The sequence below is a fragment of the Schistocerca serialis genome, chromosome 3, assembly GCF_023864345.2.
Source record: "Schistocerca serialis cubense isolate TAMUIC-IGC-003099 chromosome 3, iqSchSeri2.2, whole genome shotgun sequence".
NCBI classification, from domain to species: Eukaryota; Metazoa; Arthropoda; class Insecta; order Orthoptera; family Acrididae; genus Schistocerca; species Schistocerca serialis.
Window position 1 is genome coordinate 340,572,551 of NC_064640.1, and position 19,272 is coordinate 340,591,822.

The following is a 19,272-nucleotide window of genomic DNA, read 5'->3' on the forward strand; positions in this document are numbered from 1 at the left end:
TTGCAACATACAAGGGACAAACAACACTTGTCTCATTTTACGTCCTTCGTTCTTCTTCTGCTGTGAACTTGTTTGGTTTCGATTTGTTTCAGTTGTTTAACTTGTCTATAGTGAATCAGGTCCTATTAGTGAACCAGACTGTGCCTTCAGACAGTGTTTCTCGTTTATGTGAAGAATTTGCAGACATTTTTGCACCGGGCCTCAGTTGCGCTAAGAACTATAAAGCACATTTGGAACGGAAAGTAAACGCGCAACTGAAATTTTTCATAGCGCACAATGTTCCCCACGCATTGCATGATGAGGTCGCAAAAACATCACACGATTTGGAATCACAAGGTGTAATTGAACGTGTGCAGGCTTCTCTCTGGGCATCACCCTTGGTAATTTTGCCAAAACCTTCCGGAAAATTGACTTTGTGTGGACTTCAAGGCAACAGTGAATCCACAACTAGTGGCTGAAACTTTTCCTTTACCCCACCCAGAAGATCTTTTTGAGAAACTGTGCCCGGGCAAATATTTTTCGAAGTTGGACCTAGCAGATGCGTACTTGCAAGTACCGGTGGACGAAGAATTCCAGCGCGTTTTGGTGGTTAACACGCATCTTGGTTTGTATCGATTCAAACGACTGCCATTCGGGTGTGCATCCACCCCTGCATTGTTTCAGCAATATCTACAAACTGTTTGTCGGTCCCTACTGCAGCAAACTATCTGGACGATATTGTGATCTCCGGAAAGACGGAAGAAGAACATTTAGCCAATCTCAGAACATTATTTCAGGTCTTGCGACAAAATGGTCTTCGCTTGCGGAAGGACAAATGTGTGTTTTTTGCTCGTAACTTGCCCTACCTGGGACATGTACTCAACGCCCAAGGCATACATCCCCGTCCCGAGCACCTTCGTGCCATACAAGACTTGCCTTCGCCGCAGAATTTGAAGCAGCTACAGAGTGTGCTGGGAAAAATCTACTTTTATCACCCATATGTTCCACACGCCTCTTCCATTTGAGCTCTGCTTCATCGCTTACTCCGTAAACGTGTTCCGTTCGTCTGGACGACGGAATGCGAATGCGCCTTTCGCCTGTTGAAATCGGCGTTGCCTTCCAATACTTGCCTTACGCCATTCGATCCCCAGAAGCCCCTTTTGTTGATGGTGGATGCAAAAAATAAAATGGTTCAAATGGCTCTGAGCACTATGGGACTTAACATCTGCGGTCATTAGTCCCCTACAACTTAGAACTACTTAAACCTAACTAACCTAAGGACATCACACACATCCATGCCCGAGGCCGGATTCGAACCTGCGACCAGAGCGGTCACGCGGTTCCAGACTGAAGCGCCTAGACTGCACAGCCACATCGGCCGGGATGGTGGATGCATCGGATTTCAGAATCGGTGCTGTGCTTGCGCACAAAGATGGATCTCACAATCGCCCTATTGCCTTTGCGTCCAAATTGCGCTCGTCTGCGCAAAGAAAGAAGCATTGGCTCTCGTATTTGGTGTTACAAAGTTTCATGATTTCTTGTTTGGTCGTCACTTTACCATCATCACAGACCACAAACATTTGACATCGCTTTTTCATCCGACCAAGCCGTACAGCGCAGAAATTCATTTGCTGGTCTATTTTCCTCTCGCAGTACCGCTGCGATATCTTGTATCGGTCCACTGCTAAGCACGGAAATGTCGATGCGTTGTCCCGTTTGCCTGTTGCTGAGGATAGGGCATTCGATTCCTCTGAACTTGCTTGCATGTTCATTGATTCGGAAACCGATGACGTGGTCGAATCGTTTCCGATTGATTTTCGTCGTGTAGCTACAGCCACAGCTGCCGACCCTCTCCTTGCTACCGTTCTGCGTTTTGTTGCTACGCAATGGCCCTTGTCAAAGTCACGGATCGGGGATGCGTTGGTTCGCCGATTTTTTGCTCACCAGGAGAGACTTTTTGTACGACGTGGTGTTTTGCTGTTGCGTTCTGATAATGATCAGTCCAGGGTCGTGGTCCCACGTTCATTACAGTCCTCTATCTTACAGCTTCTCCACCAAGGACATTGGGGTATAGTGAGAACGAAACAACTTGCTCGTCAGCACTGTACTTGGTTCAGAATCGATGCCGCGATTACGAATATGTGCTCTTCTTGCATGGTGTGTGCCGAACAACAATCAGCACCACTGCGGAAATTCTTTGCATGGCCAAAAGTCACTTCCCCTTGGCAATGCTTACACATCGATTTTGCTGGTCCATTCTGGAATGCTCGATGGTTGGTTGTGGTGGATTCATTCAGTAATTTTCCTTTTGTTGTGCGGATGTCTTCCACGACGTCATCTGCCACCATCCAAGCGTTATCTGCTATCTTTTGCATTGAAGGTCTTCCACAGACTATTGTTTCCGACAATGGCCCACAATTCATGTCCGCAGAATATCAGTCATTCTGCAAGGCCAGTGGTATTCAACATCTGACGTCCGCGCCGTTTTCGCCACAGTCAAATGGTGCCGCTGAACGATTGGTCAGGACGTTCAAGTCACAGATGTTGAAGTTGAAAGAGTCGCATTCTCGGGAGGACGTGTCATTGCTCTTTTTGTCGTCGTATCTCTCTCAGCCCCGAGATGGTCGTTCGCCGGTTGAGTTGCTCCACGGTCGCCCTCATCGAACCTTGATGTCTTTGCTACATCCGCTGCATCAGGTTCCTGTGCAGCGGCAGACACTTGCTTTTCCCCAGGCGACGTTGTCTACTACCGCCACTATCAAGGTTCACGGCGTTGGCTCGAAGGGCGCATTCTTCGCTGCCTTGGCCGCGCTATGTATCTGGTTTTGGGGGCCTCTGATGAGGTGCGTCGGCATCTCAATCAGCTGCGCCTCTGTCGTCGTACGGGATCTGCCACTCCCCGTCTGCTTTCAGCGACGGTGCCGTCCGATCAGCGCCCTGGGGACCCATGTACTGGCTCGCCTCGGCCCCAGGTGTTACCGACGCTGCCTTCCATTTTGCCCCATGGCGACGCGCCGCCGCCGCCGCCGCCGCCTGTTCTCCCGCCGGCGACGCCCGCAGTGGACGCGTCGCTGCAACCGCCGGGAGCCTCCCTGGGTCACGCGCCGCCGATCGCTTCCCGTGACCACGACATTTCATTTCATTTTTACCAGTGGTCCTCCGAGATGGAACTCTTGCCCGCTCCGGACCGTATGTCATCTTCGCCCGTCGGGTGCCCCGGCCCGATGGAGGTCGACCCTTCGGCCCCTCCTGTCTCTCTGCGGGCGCATACACCGCATGTTGGCGTGCACCCTGGAGCAGGTTTTCAGGCGTTCTCTAGTTCCCCGCGGTCCGAATGGCAGGGTGTGGGTGGCACAGCCTCGGCTGTTGTTAGGCTCCCCACCTCGTCGCATACGTCAACATGGGGTCCTCCCCACGGCGGGCGGAAGCCTTACGCCACAACCGTACGCCGATTTGCGGGGGAGGAATGTGGTGTCACCGCCAGACACCACACTTCCTAGGTGGTAGCCTTTAAATCGGCCGCAGTCCGTTAGTATACGTCGTAACCGCGTGTAGCCACTATCAGTGATTGCAGACCGAGCAGGTCTAGAGAGACTTCCTAGCACTCGCTACAGTTGTTCAACCGGCTTTGCTAGCGATGGTACACTGACAAAGTACGCTCTCATTTGCCGAGACGATAGTTAGCATAGCCATCAGCTACGTCACTTGCTACGACCTAGCAAGGCGCCATTACCAGTTACTATTGATACTGAATCATGTACCGTCAAGAGCGACGTTCACCATTAATGGATTAAAGTTTAGTATTCCACCAGCTACGTCCGTTTTTTCTAAAGTCTAATTTCCTTGTCCTGTTCCAGACCTCACGCCAGCCTGCGTGAGCTAAAACGCGTGCGTTTCGGCTTCCTCTAGTAACCCGGTGTTGGCTCTCCTGCCAACCACAACAAAAGTTACTCGCCAATAACGCAAATGTTACTCACTCCTCTCACATTCTGTCTTCTTCAATATGCAACTCTCATGTGTCTTCCTTCAACGTGTGACTGGTGTGACTTAAGACAGTTTGAAAGCACATAAACTAATATTCCACTCTTAGAAAAACGTTTCTGCTCCTAACAATTTTACTATAACAACTTTAAAAATGAAGATTCTTAATACCTTTACACATTTATTGTTACTTCCTGCTGTACAAACGTTTTTACTGTTGCAGATTCTTGTAATTTCAACATTAATTGAACTTTCATCGTACATACTAGGTTACTTAATTTTAAAATGGATTTTATTCTGTCGAAAAATTACTATCTTTATATATTTAATTGATGTAGGGACGGTTAAATCAGAATATATATCCCTTGCATAAAATTTTCAAATACATTTCTAATTTCCATAATGACAGATTCATCAATGCATATTTCTGTTGGGAGCTCAGGTGAGGTTAGTTACCCGCAGGTACTTATGTTCACATTCACTACTGATTAGCCGGCCGTGGTGGCCGAGCGGTTCTAGTCGCTACAGTCTGGAACCGCTCGACCGCTGCGGTCGCAGGTTCGAATCCTTCCTCGGGCATGGATGTGTGTGTTGTCCTTAGGTTAATTAGGTTTAAGTGGTTCTAAGTTCTAGGGGACTGATGACCACAGAAGTTAAGTCCCATAGTGCTCAGAGCCATGTGAACCATTTGGACCACTACTGATTATCCCAGAGGGGTCCTAGGAGACAATTCACGATTATCTACTCGTTGCAGTAGTTAACCTGTAAACGCAAAATCTTCTGTGGCCACCATACAGATTCTACCATTTTAATATGTTATCGATCTTCTTTTATCTTCGTTTTCTATATTTCATTCAGTACGTTAGATTCTGCATTTTTCCATTACTTTCCATCTTACAGATTTATTTTCCATGGCTCTCTAAACTGTGCGATCGCTAATGTGATACCTAAGTACAAGCATAACAAGCAAGTTCTCTACTTATACCTGAAAATTACCACACAAAGTTCTCTTAACTATACATTATTTGCTTTGGTGATTCACTGTCACATAATATTCTCTAATCATTAGCGTTGGTTATATTGCTTCACGCTCACAGTGGCTCATGGACTGTCCATCTCCGATTTATGATCCATTATCTTTTCCTAGTCATGTCAGTTTCGCTCTTTTATCATCTCTTATTTATTTTCGTCATGGTGCTCCTCCAAAAGTTCAGCTGTCTGTCCCGTCAAAGTTCACTGAGATTCGCAAGAAATTGCCGTATCATATCCTCATTTAAAATAGCTTATACCCACATAAATCAACATATTGTTAAACTAACAAACCAAATCTTCATAGCGCAGTGTTGCTTCACGTCTGCAATACCCTCACAGTGCAGCACTCCTTCACGTCTGCTGTTTTGAAAGTCTCATCATTCCAGCGCTACATAACATCACTCACATAAAGTCAAACCATCAAACTCCATGGCTTCTCGGTCAGTGCTCTGTTGCATCCGGTGAACATATAAAATAAATTCAACCACTATATACATCTCCATCAATGGGCAACTACAGCAATTGATCTGTGTAGTGCTTCTTCACCTGGTACCAGTTACACCATCTCCCTGTCTTTCCATGACGACAATTTGACATGTTCCATGTAAACAACCTCTCTCATGACATCATTACTCTTTCCCTTTCGCTAGCGGAAATGGACAGGGTGACAGCAGTCACTTCTGTGCCCCCCACTGAAAGTAGGATCCTACTCCTTGCTCCATAGACGTGAGCAAATTAAGGACTCTGTAACTCCCTGTGCCTCCAAATCGCGTCTACAAGGTGACCGAAACCCTTGGTGCGCAAAATCCTTGAATCTTGATGGAAATATATTTTTATTGCAAGACCAGGCACAGACGAGAAATTCGTGTGTAGGCCTTGTAAGAAAAGCAACAAACCATTAGATTCAGACAGTCCTGGTATTGTCTATCGGATTACTAGTAGGACTAGGTGACTTGAGGCCTCAAGCGCGTACACAGTCGTAATTACACAATTTGCACTTTGCGGGCTTTCATTCTACTAATGATGTGATGTGGTGGCCCAAAACTACGTACCCTCCGACTCAGAGTTGCAATATTACAAGTTTTGGCTGGTTCGTTGTCTTGGGGATGCAATGCGTAGTTGCCGCATTACATGCCAAATACTGCTGAGTCTACAGTATACGATAAGAATACACACATGAATCGAATGGTCATCGAATGGTCGAGGGTTTCTATCACTCGACAATTGCGAATTATGGATGTAACATATAAATTTATAAATGAAAGACTGCAATTAAATAAAATCTGCAGCTTCTATCTTAATGCCTTTAAATGATGAGTACGACAGTAGAAGTCCTTTTGAGAATGCGGTATATTTCTGCAAAACACTTATTGGTGTCGATGGTCCAGCAATTAAATATAAGCTGACTAACAGGGAAACAATAGATTCCTACTTCACGTAATTAGGTATGAACAACAACATAGCTCGCGAGATATTCACTTCCAAACGCATACTACGTCTTCACTGCAGAAGCAACGGAAATCTCAAAAGTGCACAAGTCGGCACTATGAAATATTTCCATCTCCCGCGACCACAGGCAAACTACTCCACTCTCGAAGTCTTCCCCGCCACTTTTCGTCCGCCGCGATGTACTCCCCAGAACTGCCCCCGTATCCTCTCTCGAAACGATCCTCCTCCCCCACTTCCATACAGTCTCACCATTAACGAGCGCTGAGATTGGCTAGAGCGCAACCTCCATGTCTCCAAGCGAATGTACACTCACAAACATATTTAAGCATATACTAAATACAGGAGTTACATTTAAGTAACTTGAAATTAAATAAATATTCCTACGGCTGTACCATAGACACGCTCTCACACACATTATTAGATTCATAAACAAATTAAATAAACATATATCAAAGGAACATAACAAAGGGTAGGGTAGTAGCCTAATGTCTCTGTGCTTTCTACAACACAGTAAATTTTTAACCAATTTCTTCATGAATAGTATATATCGGATATAAACAAAGACATAGATGAATAAATATATTTATAAGCATTCTGCTACCGTTTTTTCGTGTAACTGTGGAGTACTTATGGCCTGACGCGATCGATAGTAATCGGCCACTTTGACCTCCAATAAGTCATGTACTATTCAAGTTACATGCCTGTAATTCATACCAATTTAGGTTTACACTAATAGCCTTCTAAAGACACGGGGATCGACGAAATCGGATGAAGCGTTTAAATTTTGGAAATTCGTTGCTGGGTGTTAATTGTATAATTTACCGTCAGATACTAAAATTTAAACTAATAAAAATATTGAAAATCTGATTACATCATCAGAATCGTCTGCAAATAATAGCAATGTACATGTTTCTTTTTGAGGCACCATTACTCATCTGGCTGCTATTAATTTCTATGAGAACTGTGAAATGTCTGCCATGATGGTTTCACAAAGTCCGCCATCTTTGGCACTCCCGGCGCGTCTCCTTCACCGACACAGCGTCACTAAGGAATTCCCAGCCACGCGGCAGATGAACCACGTGGTCCGGCCGTTGTGCGGCATCACGCGGTTGCTAACGAGCCGCGGCTTGCCCAGCGGCCCGATCGGTGGGCGCAAACTCTGAACTTAGAATATTTCCATGGCGCCGCAACTCGCCCGTTACCCCACAACTTGTGTTAACGGAATCACTGGGACGCAGTGTGACATACAGGATTACGGAACGAAAGGACTGAACTATTTTGCCTTCTCTTTACCTTCTTTCTGCGTCTCTCTACATTTTCTCGCCCCACCTTTTATTCTTTTTCTGTCCATTTCTGTCCATGCCTTCTATTTTTCGTAAGTGGTAGTTGCTTATCTGGTTAACTCCACGCAGGAAGCTACGATGTACCAAGTGATGTACCGTAATAAGAGTTATAATGAATGATGAAAGACATTTGATTCGTTGTATGGGGTTGTATCATTGAGGTTATTTGTGAGCAGGCAAGAGGTCCTGTTGTTAATGTGGTTGAAGACAATTTTGAGCAGACAAGAGTTCCTGTGTCAGTTGTTTTAAGTGATGCTGTTTCTGTAGTACATATAATGTCTTGTGGTGGAAACTGAGAAGGATATAGTGATGGCTTAATATGTTGCTAATTGTGTGAGAGAAGATGACTGAGTGATGTTAAACGGTCTATTTTAGTGCTGTCGCCCCAGAGGTCAGAGTACAACCGGTAACTCTATTTCACTTTACTCTGCAGCGAGTTCTCTGTTGGGGCAACAAAGTGTTTTTGGAGCCGTTTAAATTGTAGCTTCTGTCACATTTGAACGGTTACTATAAGTAGGGTTGCCAACAGTCCCGCGTGAGGTGAGACGTCCCGTTTCCACGGCTCAGATAGTGCATCCTGGGATGTGCGTCTGCAGGACACTAATTATACCACTTCATGGTAAACCTGGCCTACGTTAGAAAGAAACCCCATTCAAATGAAGTGCGGGCTATGCGTTGCGTACATGTAACGGTGTCGGACGCTGGGATAATAACATTGGGCGCTCGCGCGCGCGGCGCCCCAGGAAAGAGACAAATGGGTAAATGAGTGTCGCAGGCGTTCGGTCGGCGCTCGCTCTCTCGTTCAACCCCCGTCACCCACAGCCACGCGCTACGCTGGCGCCGTCCAGTTAGTAATCACTACTTGTCACAGAGTTTCAGTGCTTTTGTACGATTCATAGAATAAATGCTGGTAGTGTTTAGTGTGTTGTTGACACTTTGCTATTGTTATTTTTGAACAGACTGTTTGGATTTGAGTCATGTCTGATTCAGAAACAACAGACTGCGACAGTGTGAACGTAAAATACAAAATGTGTAAACGGATGTGTTCCTACCGGCAAGAATGGAAGAATTCGTATCCTTTTTTGAAAAAAGTTGATGCAAACGTCCATAAAGCTTTTTTCAACATGTGTATGAAATCATTTATGATATCACACGGAGGTCTGAATGTTGTTAAACGGCGTTTTAGCGTCTCAGAACACAAACGGGCTGAAAGACCCCTGAAGAGTACTCAGAATTTACAACAGTTTTCAAGGCGCAATGTATTGACGGCAGACGAGGAAGAAGTGATAGCTGCAGAGCTGACAAAAGTTTACCGTGGTGTAAACCACTAAATGACGTACAATTCTGTTGACACCGATTCAAAGTTATGCCCCGTGATATTTAATGATTCCCAAATCGCATCGGAAATATCGCTCGGTAGAACTAAGGCGTCCTCTTTAATTTACAGTATTCTTGTTACAACGTCAATACAAGATAGCGTGGAAAAAATAACGTCAGGCGTGTCTTACAGCATTTCGATACATGCGTCAAACGAAATTATTTCCAATAATTGTCGAATTTTACTCTCTAGAGAATGGAATCGGAGCCTGCTTGCTTGATTTTTATGAGAACCCGGATAAAAAAGCGATCGATATGTATAATAATATAAAAAAGTATAAGCACTGGGTTAGGATTTCACAAATGTATCTATTTATTCAGCCGACAGCGCCAATTTTAATTTTGGCGAAAATAACTCAGTTTAGAAACTAATTTCTCAAGATAATGCCAACATCTTGCCTGCAGTGATTTCAGTGCACATGGTATATGATGTTGTCCGTCATGCTGTGGAGAAATGACGTGAATAATTTGGTACTGAAAGTGTATGGGAAATTATCCTATCACGCCCAGAGAATCCACACCTTAAAAGAACACTTTGCTGATGCTGTAATAGAATACCAAAATATTATAAGGCACGTTAAAACGAGGTGGCTGTCGTTGCATCCTGCTATTGGAAAAATTCTACGTGGGTTGTTAGTGTTGAAATCATATTTTGTAACTCTTCGAGATAACTGTCCATTTGTGCTAGGAAAATATTCTGATGACGACCACGTAAAGAAAACAGAATGCTTTATTGGATTTCTAGACAACGCTTTAAAAATATTTCAGAACGTCATTACGTTTTTGGAAAAAGATAACGCTTTATCTTTTGAAACCTACAACATCATAACAGATTTACGCCTAAAAACAAAGCAAACAACTAACGATAAAATCTCAGGATTTATTTGCTCAAATACCCTCACCAGTTTCACAATTTATGAACAAGAGTCTATCAACAGTGTTTTGATTACATGATAAAAAAAATGAATTGAAATACCAGGACGATCACTTTGATTTTTTCGGAAGATAATAATTTTGGTAATAAAGCGAATATTTGCTTGGGAAAGTATATTTATTTACGACGATATGTTAACGTGTTGCAAAAAATTATCACTCACCAAACTCATAGATATGGATGAACTTTATAATGAGTTCTACAGTGTTAAGAAAATCGTAAATATAATGACTGATCAGTGTAAACAAACACCACTGTCAAATGAAAAAAATTAAGATTGGCATGAACTATTTCAGCATTCGAGTATACCGAACTTATTAAAGATTTTCCAGTTGATCTTGTCCGTTCCATATTTTAATGCCAATGCCGAGAGGGTATTTTCACTTTGTAGAAACTCCTGGACTAATTCAAGAAACAGACTCCGTGTTGAACACGTAAAGGCGGAACTGCAAGTAAAAATTAACTATCGGTAGAACTGCAAAAAATTTTATAATTACATTTTGAAAAATAAGAAGTTGCTCAAATGTGCCAGACCACAAGACGGGTACTTCTTCAAAAAGAAAAACTAATTGTTGAGCAGTGTTTTATTTACTGATCTGTGTCAAAAATTTTGTGATGATTATTTTGCAATGGCGAAGAGTGTATTTGGTTAATTTTGTTCCAAATTTGAATTAAAACTGATAAAAATTATTACAATTGTTTTTCTCTCGTTTCTGTATATTTGGCGGCAGGTCCCAATTTTTTATGTCAAGTCCTGCATATAAATTTGAGGTTTCCCACATATCCATGAATAATAGTTGTCAATCCCAACTATAGACAGAGACCGCATTGTTCAAACACGTGGACTGGCACGGCTGTTGATTTGCGATAAGCCAGCCACGTAAACGCGCTACCACTTCTGTTCCCCTTCTTCGTCTTGTCTGTTTTCTTACAATATAGGTTTTAAGTGAGCACAAACAGTGTCAAACTTTGTGGGAAGCTATTCCATCATCTTTTGAAAGCTCTTCTGCCTACCTCCTATGTTTTAGGTTGCACTTTTTCTCTAAGAATTAATTTGGGACATTGCACTTGCTTATTGACTATTACATAGTGTATAATTTTTGAGTGGTTCTAAATAAATGTTACTAGTCTTGTAAGAAGTATGGTCCAGGTGCATACCTGTTTCTATTCTGTGAAGAGTTTAGGTATTTCTGAAGATTCTGAGGTGTTTAAAGACACTCTGTCCCATCTAATGTATAGGTCTTCGTCATTTGGTAATATTGCTGTACGCAATGTACATTACTCACATATATTGGAAAATTCTAATATATTGTATTTCACTTGTAGATCTCTTTTGTTGACAAGGATTTTGTTTTGTCTTTCGAAAGAATGCAGTAAGTTTACCTTACTAAAGTGATTCTAAAATGCTATTTTTTACAAGCCCAGTTTGTTGCATGTTTCGTTTTGTTCATACCTAGAATGTGCAGATTCTCTTTTGATGAATTTATTCTGTTTGTCTTTTGTCTTTTATTGTTCAATAAATCGTTATACTTCGAATTTTCATTTCAGGTTCGTGACTAATCTTCCACTGCTTAGCCGATGAGAGCTAAGTCCACTGTCGGTTCAGAGCATTTATTTCTGTTACTTTCTTTCAAGGTGTCACTAAGAGTTAAAAGTAATTGCGAGTTTTTAATTCTTATTCCACTGAAATGACCATTTGTCTTTATAAAATTTCCTGACCTGTGCACAGTGAAATTAATAATGACCTTTTTCTTACCTATGTATTTTACACGGTATATAAAGGCCGAATTGCCTTACAGTACCACTCTTCGACCCTTTCGTATCAGAATCTCAGTCGTTTTGTAGTGACTCTGCTATGATTTTTATGTGGATAACAAATTTCTAAAACGAATGGCGAGCGTTGTCTCAACTTTTTGTTTGTTAGAAATCGACACATAGCTACACTCTGTCATCCTTTTGCCGCAACAGAAGCGGAGTAGCACCGTGATGTAGTGGTTATGATAAAGTGTTGCATGTAGGGTCGTGAGCTCAAAACTCACTTGGACTGTACAATTTTTATTTCTATATTCGGTTCGTGTACATTCTAAAAGTACCCACAAATGTCAAGAATTATTGTACTGGAATGTTCTGTAGCTGTATTCCGTATGTGTTCTGGCCGGAGGCAGTTAGCTCCGCGTTCTTATATGTGCAAGTGCTGAATAAACCTTCGTTAAGTGAAGTTAGTGTTCGTCACTCATCAGATTACATCTTTTTCTACATGACATTATTCTGGTGGAGACGCTGCGTATTAGTAATTGTGATAGTGCACATTATCGACGACACAGTGGCTCCCATCCGGCCACGACAGAGCCGCCGTTTACGTGGCGAGAAACACGAGTTCGAGCCATATTCAACAGATCGCAATCTATCGGAGACAAAAGAAGAAGAGTACGTTACGATGACAGCAACTGTGTGCCACCACATGAGGCATCCTTCCGGCTTCTCTGGTGACGATGGCCAAGATCCAAACAAGTGGCTGAAGGTATATGAGCGTATAGCCAAATTTACCAAATGGGATGATACCCTGTGTTTGGCTAGCGTATTTTTCTACGTGGAGGGCACTGCCAAGCAATGGTATGAGAACAACGAGGAGAAGTTTACAAGATGGGAAGTATTCCAGGTGGAACTGCACAAGTATTTTGGCGACACACAACGACAGAAGTGCAAGGTTGAAGATAAATTATAGTGCAGGGCACAGCGTCCAGGAGAAACGACAGGATCCTACATTCAAGACGTCTTGAAGCTTTGTAAAATAGTGGATCCTAGAATGAAGGAGGAAGATAAGGTTGCGCACCTCATGAAGGGTGTTGCTTAGGACATGTATCAAGCCCTACTCCTGAAGGAAGTTTCGACAGCAGACGATTTCATAAAATGGTGCCAGTATATCGAGACAATGCATCAAAAAAGAATTATACGCAAGAAGTTTGAACGGCTCCCAAACGTCGTATCGATGTCTGTGATGGAGGAAGCATCTGATTTCACAAGTGTTCTTCGTCACGTAGTAAGAGAGAAAGTTCAGAAGGCACTTGGACTGCACTGCGAGCACAAAACCGAGATGCTTCAAGAGGTCATAAGGGAAGAAGTGGAACAGACATTGAACCCAGTGTCTCGTTCTTCATTGCCCTTTAAATGGTGAAAAAGTCGAGACTCAGGCGGAGTCACGTTCCTACAATGCCACATGAGGAACCTGTTTGGGTACCAAGGACGACTGACGTCTGGAGGAACCAGGATAACCAACCAGTATGGTTCAAATGGCTCTGAGCACTATGGGACTCAACTGCTGTGGTCATAAGTCCCCTAGAACTTAGAACTACTTAAACCTAACTAACCTAAGGACATCACACACATCCATGTCCGAGGCAGGATTCGAACCTGCGACCGCAGCGGTCGCGCGGTTCCACACTGTAGCGCCCAGAACCGCTCGGCCAATCCGGCCGGCCCAACCGGTATGTTTCCACTGCGGACGACCGGGATATGTGGTGTGCTATTGTCGAGAAAGGCAGCGGATATTTGATGATGCCCGCATCAGAAGACAGCAGATCGATCTTAGCCGACGCTAACTCCGGAACGACGAAGATGAACAAGAAGATGTGGGTGCAGGACGACGTATGTCACCATTGCCAGCAAGCTAGCCGCTGGAGCTTCCCAACACGCCGATCAAGGTCTCCATCGCCGTTTAGAAGTTCCAGCCGATCGCCTAGCCGCCGCAACCTGGAAAACTAAAGGTTGCGACCATCCTTGGGAGTGAGGCCGCCGAAGAGAAAAATCCTCCGCCGTCGATCACTACGAAAATGATAGGAAACTACGTAGATATCCTCATGGACGGCCGACCAGCCCAAGCTCTTGTGGACTCTGGAGTATCATATTTAGTCATTTCGGAGAAGTACCGCCTTCAGTTGCAGAAAACCGTATTCGTGGACAGCAAAACATCTCTGCTGAATGTGGCTGATGGGAAATATGCAAAACCTATAGGAAAATGTACCATTCGTGTGGGTATAAGTGGCCACACACAGCCCTTAGAATTCATCGTCTTACAAGAGTGTAGTCATGATGTCATACTCGGCTGGGACTTTTTGAAAGCTTCTCAGGCAATTATAGTTTGTGGTCGCTCAAAGATTATGCTAAACGAGATGAGATACTGTGCACAGTAAGATGCGCATCCGAGTGTGTGGAGACTATGTGTGTTGGATGAAGTGATCATTCCTGCAGTCAGCGCTAGAAAGGTAGCTGTCACGAGTCATGTCAGGCATCAACTCACGGATCTTGTGGTGGAATGCGATAGAAGCATACAACTGAAGAACAACTTGGTCACCCCAGCCTCTGTCGTTTCGTTTTAGGACGGATTCGGTGAATTGTGGGTAGTTAACTGTTGCCAAGAAACACAGATCCTTCCAAGACGCATGTGCGTAGCAAACGCTGAGCCGTTAACTGAAGAACAGTTGAGCGTCATAGAAACCTCCCATGCCGAGTCTGTGGGTGAAATTAGCGCTACCACTACGGGACAAGATCTTCTAGATCGACTATCACCAGATTTCACTAAGAAACAACAGAAGAAGCTACTTGCCATTCTTCAAGAGTTCTCTGAATGCTTCAATCCACATGTGAAGAGCAAGTTAGACAAATCGATGGTGAAGCACCGGAATAGCACTTGAGACCATCAACTAATAAGCCAGAGAACATACCGTGTGTCAGCAACGGAACGTCGACGAGGTAGAGAAAATGTTGAAGAATGACATCATTCAGCCTTCGCAGAGCCCATGGTCGTCACCAGTGGTCCTCGTCAGGAAGAAGGATGGCAGTTTGCGCTTTTGTGTTGATTACAGGAAGCTTAATAAGATAACTAAAAGGGACGTTTACCCTCTTCCACGAATTGACGATACACTAGATTGTCTGAAGGGGGCTAAGTTTTTCTCAACCATAGACATGTACTCGTGATACTGGCAAATCGAAGTATATGAGGCTGATCGTGAGAAAACTGCATTCATTATCCCTGAGGGCCTGTATGAATTTAAGGTAATGCAGTTGGGTTTGTGTAATGCACCAGCAACTTTTGAACGGATGATGGATGATCTTCTAAGTCACCTGAAGTGTACTATGTGTGTTTGTTATTTAGATGACATCGTAGTGTTCTCAGAGACATTTGATGAACACAAAAAAAGACTGAGGGCCGTTCTTAAGTGTCTCCAACAAGCTGGGCTGAAACTTAATCCAAGAAAGTGTCTCTTTGGAGCAAAAGAAATCAAAATACTTGGACACCTTGTGTCAAACGAACGTGTGCGGCCAGACCCAGAAAAGGTGAGATCTGTAACAGAGCCCGCATCTCGTGGTCGTGCGGTAGCGTTCTCGCTTCCCACGCCCGGGTTCCCGGGTTCGATTCCCGGCGGGGTCAGGGATTTTCTCTGCCTCGTGATGGCTGGGTGTTGTGTGCTGTCCTTAGGTTAGTTAGGTTTAAGTAGTTCTAAGTTCTAGGGGACTGATGACCATAGATGTTAAGTCCCATAGTGCTCAGAGCCATTTGAACCATTTGAACCATCTGTAACAGAATTTCCTATTCCTAAAAGTATTAGACAGAGTGAGAAGCTTCCTCGGATTATGTTCTTATTACTGTCGTTTTATCAAAGACTTTTGTATCAAAGCTAGGTCACTCCAAGAGTTGTTAAAAGCTGATGCTTAATTTATCTCGGGTGGTGCTCAACAAGATTCTTTAGATGTGCTGCGAAAAGCTCTGATGACTGACCCTGTACTTGGTCTGTATGATGAGAGAGCACCTACAGAACTACACACAGACGCCAGCGCGTATGGGATCGGCGCTGTTCTGGTGCAAATTTCAGATGGAAAAGAGCCGGTTATAGCCTTGTGATCTCGTCTGGATCTTCACTCCTGTTCGGAAGGTTGGTCTCCCTGAGAAGCTCCTCAGGAGCTACTTTGGACCTTGTAAGGTTGTAAGACAGTTGTCTGATGTCACTTAGTAAGTTGAAGATTTCGACCCTGACTCAAGAAGACGAAAGATCAGAGGTACGGTCCACGTCCTTCGAATGAAGCCCTATAAGGATCCTGCAAACCCGGGTAAACTCGAAGTTCCAGAGACAGGCAACAAGCGGAAAGATGACGAAGAGCGCAGCAACAAAAGAAGTTCTAAGAAGATCACCGCCAGGGCAAGAATCAGTCATCGGGTGTAGGAGTATGCCGGGCCGATGACTCGTTCCCGGACTAGGACGACGTAACACCGAGACGCTGTTCCCTTAAGGAGGGAGCAATGTCACGGAAGAAGCTGAGTAACACCATGGTGTAGTGGTTATGGTATTAAATTGTTGCATGGAGGGTCGTGAGTTCAGGACTGTACAATTTTAATTTCTATATGCGGTCGAGTACCTTTTAGAAGTACCCACAAACGGCAAGAATCATTGTACTGGAATGTTGTGTAGCTGTATATATACTGTATGTGTTCTGATCGGAGGAAGTGTGCTCCGCGCTCTTGTATGAGTAAGTGCTGAATAAATCTTTCTTAAGTGTAGTTAGTGATCGTCATTCATCCAATTATATCTTATTCTACGTGACACTATTTCTGTTTTAAAATTAATACAAGCACTGCACTAACGGTCTGAACTGAGTCTTCTTAAACCTTGGTTTTTCTCATACAGAAGTTTAAGATCCATTCCTGAACAGATTTGGTGTCGCTCTATGCTGATTCTTACCAGCGTTTAACCTGCTGTCAGACAGTTCTGTCTTACTCTGTTCCGATGCATGGTTAGCATCACACCGCTGGAACACATTCCCAGCTGTTCTTTAAGAACGAGCCCTCGCCGCACGCTTCACCATTCCCCTCCGCAAGCCTCTACGCTAAGCCTCACTCCTAGCATCAGTCAACATACCTTCAGTAACACCGAGCCTTCCTTCTCTCTCCACCTTCCCCTCTTCATAGCTATACCGCGTTCTCCCCCCTTTGCCCCAGCCTTTCGCACCCGTCCCACCTGTGCCTTGTAGTGCTGTACCCTTCCTACCCCTCACGTAGGACGTGCATTACGCCGCAGAGAGTCCCCAGCCTCCTTCATCATCCAGCTAGAGTGAAACGCCATAAAGGTTTGTCGACGTCACACACCCAGATCCTTCCTACCCCTCAGTTATCCGACAGTTGCAAGCTGTTTACAAACATGCGCTTCTGTCACGCTGATCCGCATTCTGGTGTTCAATTTTTTGTATTCTGCGGACTCATTAAAGACGCGATGCATACTTTCCCATCTTTTATGTGAAGTTTTATGAATAGGGCGAGAATTTTTTTACTTGTTTTGCTATTGTGGACACATACTTAAGTTACCATTTCTAGGGTTTTACCTTGTGTCTCTCCATGCCAATAACTTTATATTCTGTACTTTCCAGATGTGTCTGACTGGTTTTGTAACAGCCATAGTGCCGACTGATAATCAAAAAGTGCTGTTTTTGGTCTTGTCTTCAGTTTTTCTAGTCTTAATTTTAAATTCTGAGAGCAGTTTGTCAATAATTACTGTACTGTAAGAGGTTTGTAGAACATTGTGTTTGAGTGACAATGCTGAGAAAAATATTAAGTTTGTGTGTTATTTTGAGCACTAGATTTTGTACTTTTTTGGTGTATTTTCACATTTTACATCCTTAGTTTAACGAGAATTAGTAATTTTTCATGTGTTTTCCTGTCAAAGGGACAGAGTGATACTGTGGTTTTGCTGAGATAATAAGTAGTAATTTTACGTAAGATAATCGATATTAACAATTTTCCACAGATCTGTTCCCTCTAGTACTTTTGCTTTATGTTCTTTTTATAACTGTGATGTAATGAGGTGGCACTTGATAATTATATTTTGTGTTTCTGGGAATTCGGTAAGCACATAAAGGAGTATGTGTTTTCTACAGTTAATGTGTATAAGTCGAAACTGTGGGATGACTCGAAAGTTATTACCCTAGGTGCAATCACTCCACAAATGTCTAAGCTCATGCCAGACCCTCATTTGCAAATGGACAATATTATGTCGAATCTTGAGGAGTTACGAGAAATATACCAGCTAAACACTAATGAATCCAATATTATTTGTTGTGCAAGCTAGTAACGATTCAGACCACAACTTGCTGACATTTCAACCTTGTTAATTTTCTCTTACTTTAATTATGTCTAATTAATCTACATCTGCATTAGAACCATTACTCGTCGAGGTGATTTAAGGAGTTTGTTTTTGTATATTAGTATATTTTTTCTCTTGCTTTTCTGAAATTCCCACTATTATTTCTCTGTATTGACCATTCTCAAATATGCTACCATTATTCAGTTGAAAGTGCTGTATCACTTTGATGTAGATGTCATATTTCACTTCATCTCCCTTGCTGCTTATCCCCAAGTATGTCATGTTTTTCAGTACTGTTACACTACGAGGTAATTTAAGGTGTCTTCAAGTGAGTACGTATAATTTTGAAATTAGAAATTCATGGATTTGATCTGTCGCTTTGCTGTCTTCTAATTTTATCTATAGCTCCAAACCTAGAGGCTAAATTTTTAAATGACTGCTTTTATGAAGTTATTTTACTTTTATTCGCCTCCCTTAAACAGCTAAACTTATTATATAGAATTTTGTTTACCTTGGGCTCTATTTCGGTGCTCTCCGTTAATCTTAAAACTAGAACTACCCTTTCATCTGGAACAATGTACTTATATTTGATGAGTTGTTATTTTATCTTTACTATGCTTCACCGCTCTTACCGCAGAGTATAAGGTCCTGGAATTCTAAGGAAATTAACCAACTGCTTGTATCCAGCAGCAAAAGGTATCGTACTACCTACGTCGGATGATAATGTTTTGCACCGAGTTGGTTTATTACGTTTCCATCCAAATACAGGTGATTTAATTACAGTGAAATGAATACCCGTAGCTACATACAGGCGTTGATATAAGTAAACGCGGACAGTTGAAAATGTGTGCCCCGACCGGGACTCGACCCCGGTATATCTTCCTTATGTGACAGACGCTCTATCTATCTGAGTCATCGAGGACACAGAGTATAGGGTGACTGCAGGGACTTATCTCCGACACGTCTCCGGTGAGACCCACATTCCCAACTTATTTTACTGCACAATATTCATAGTACCCCTGCCCATTATACTCACTGCTCGCGACTT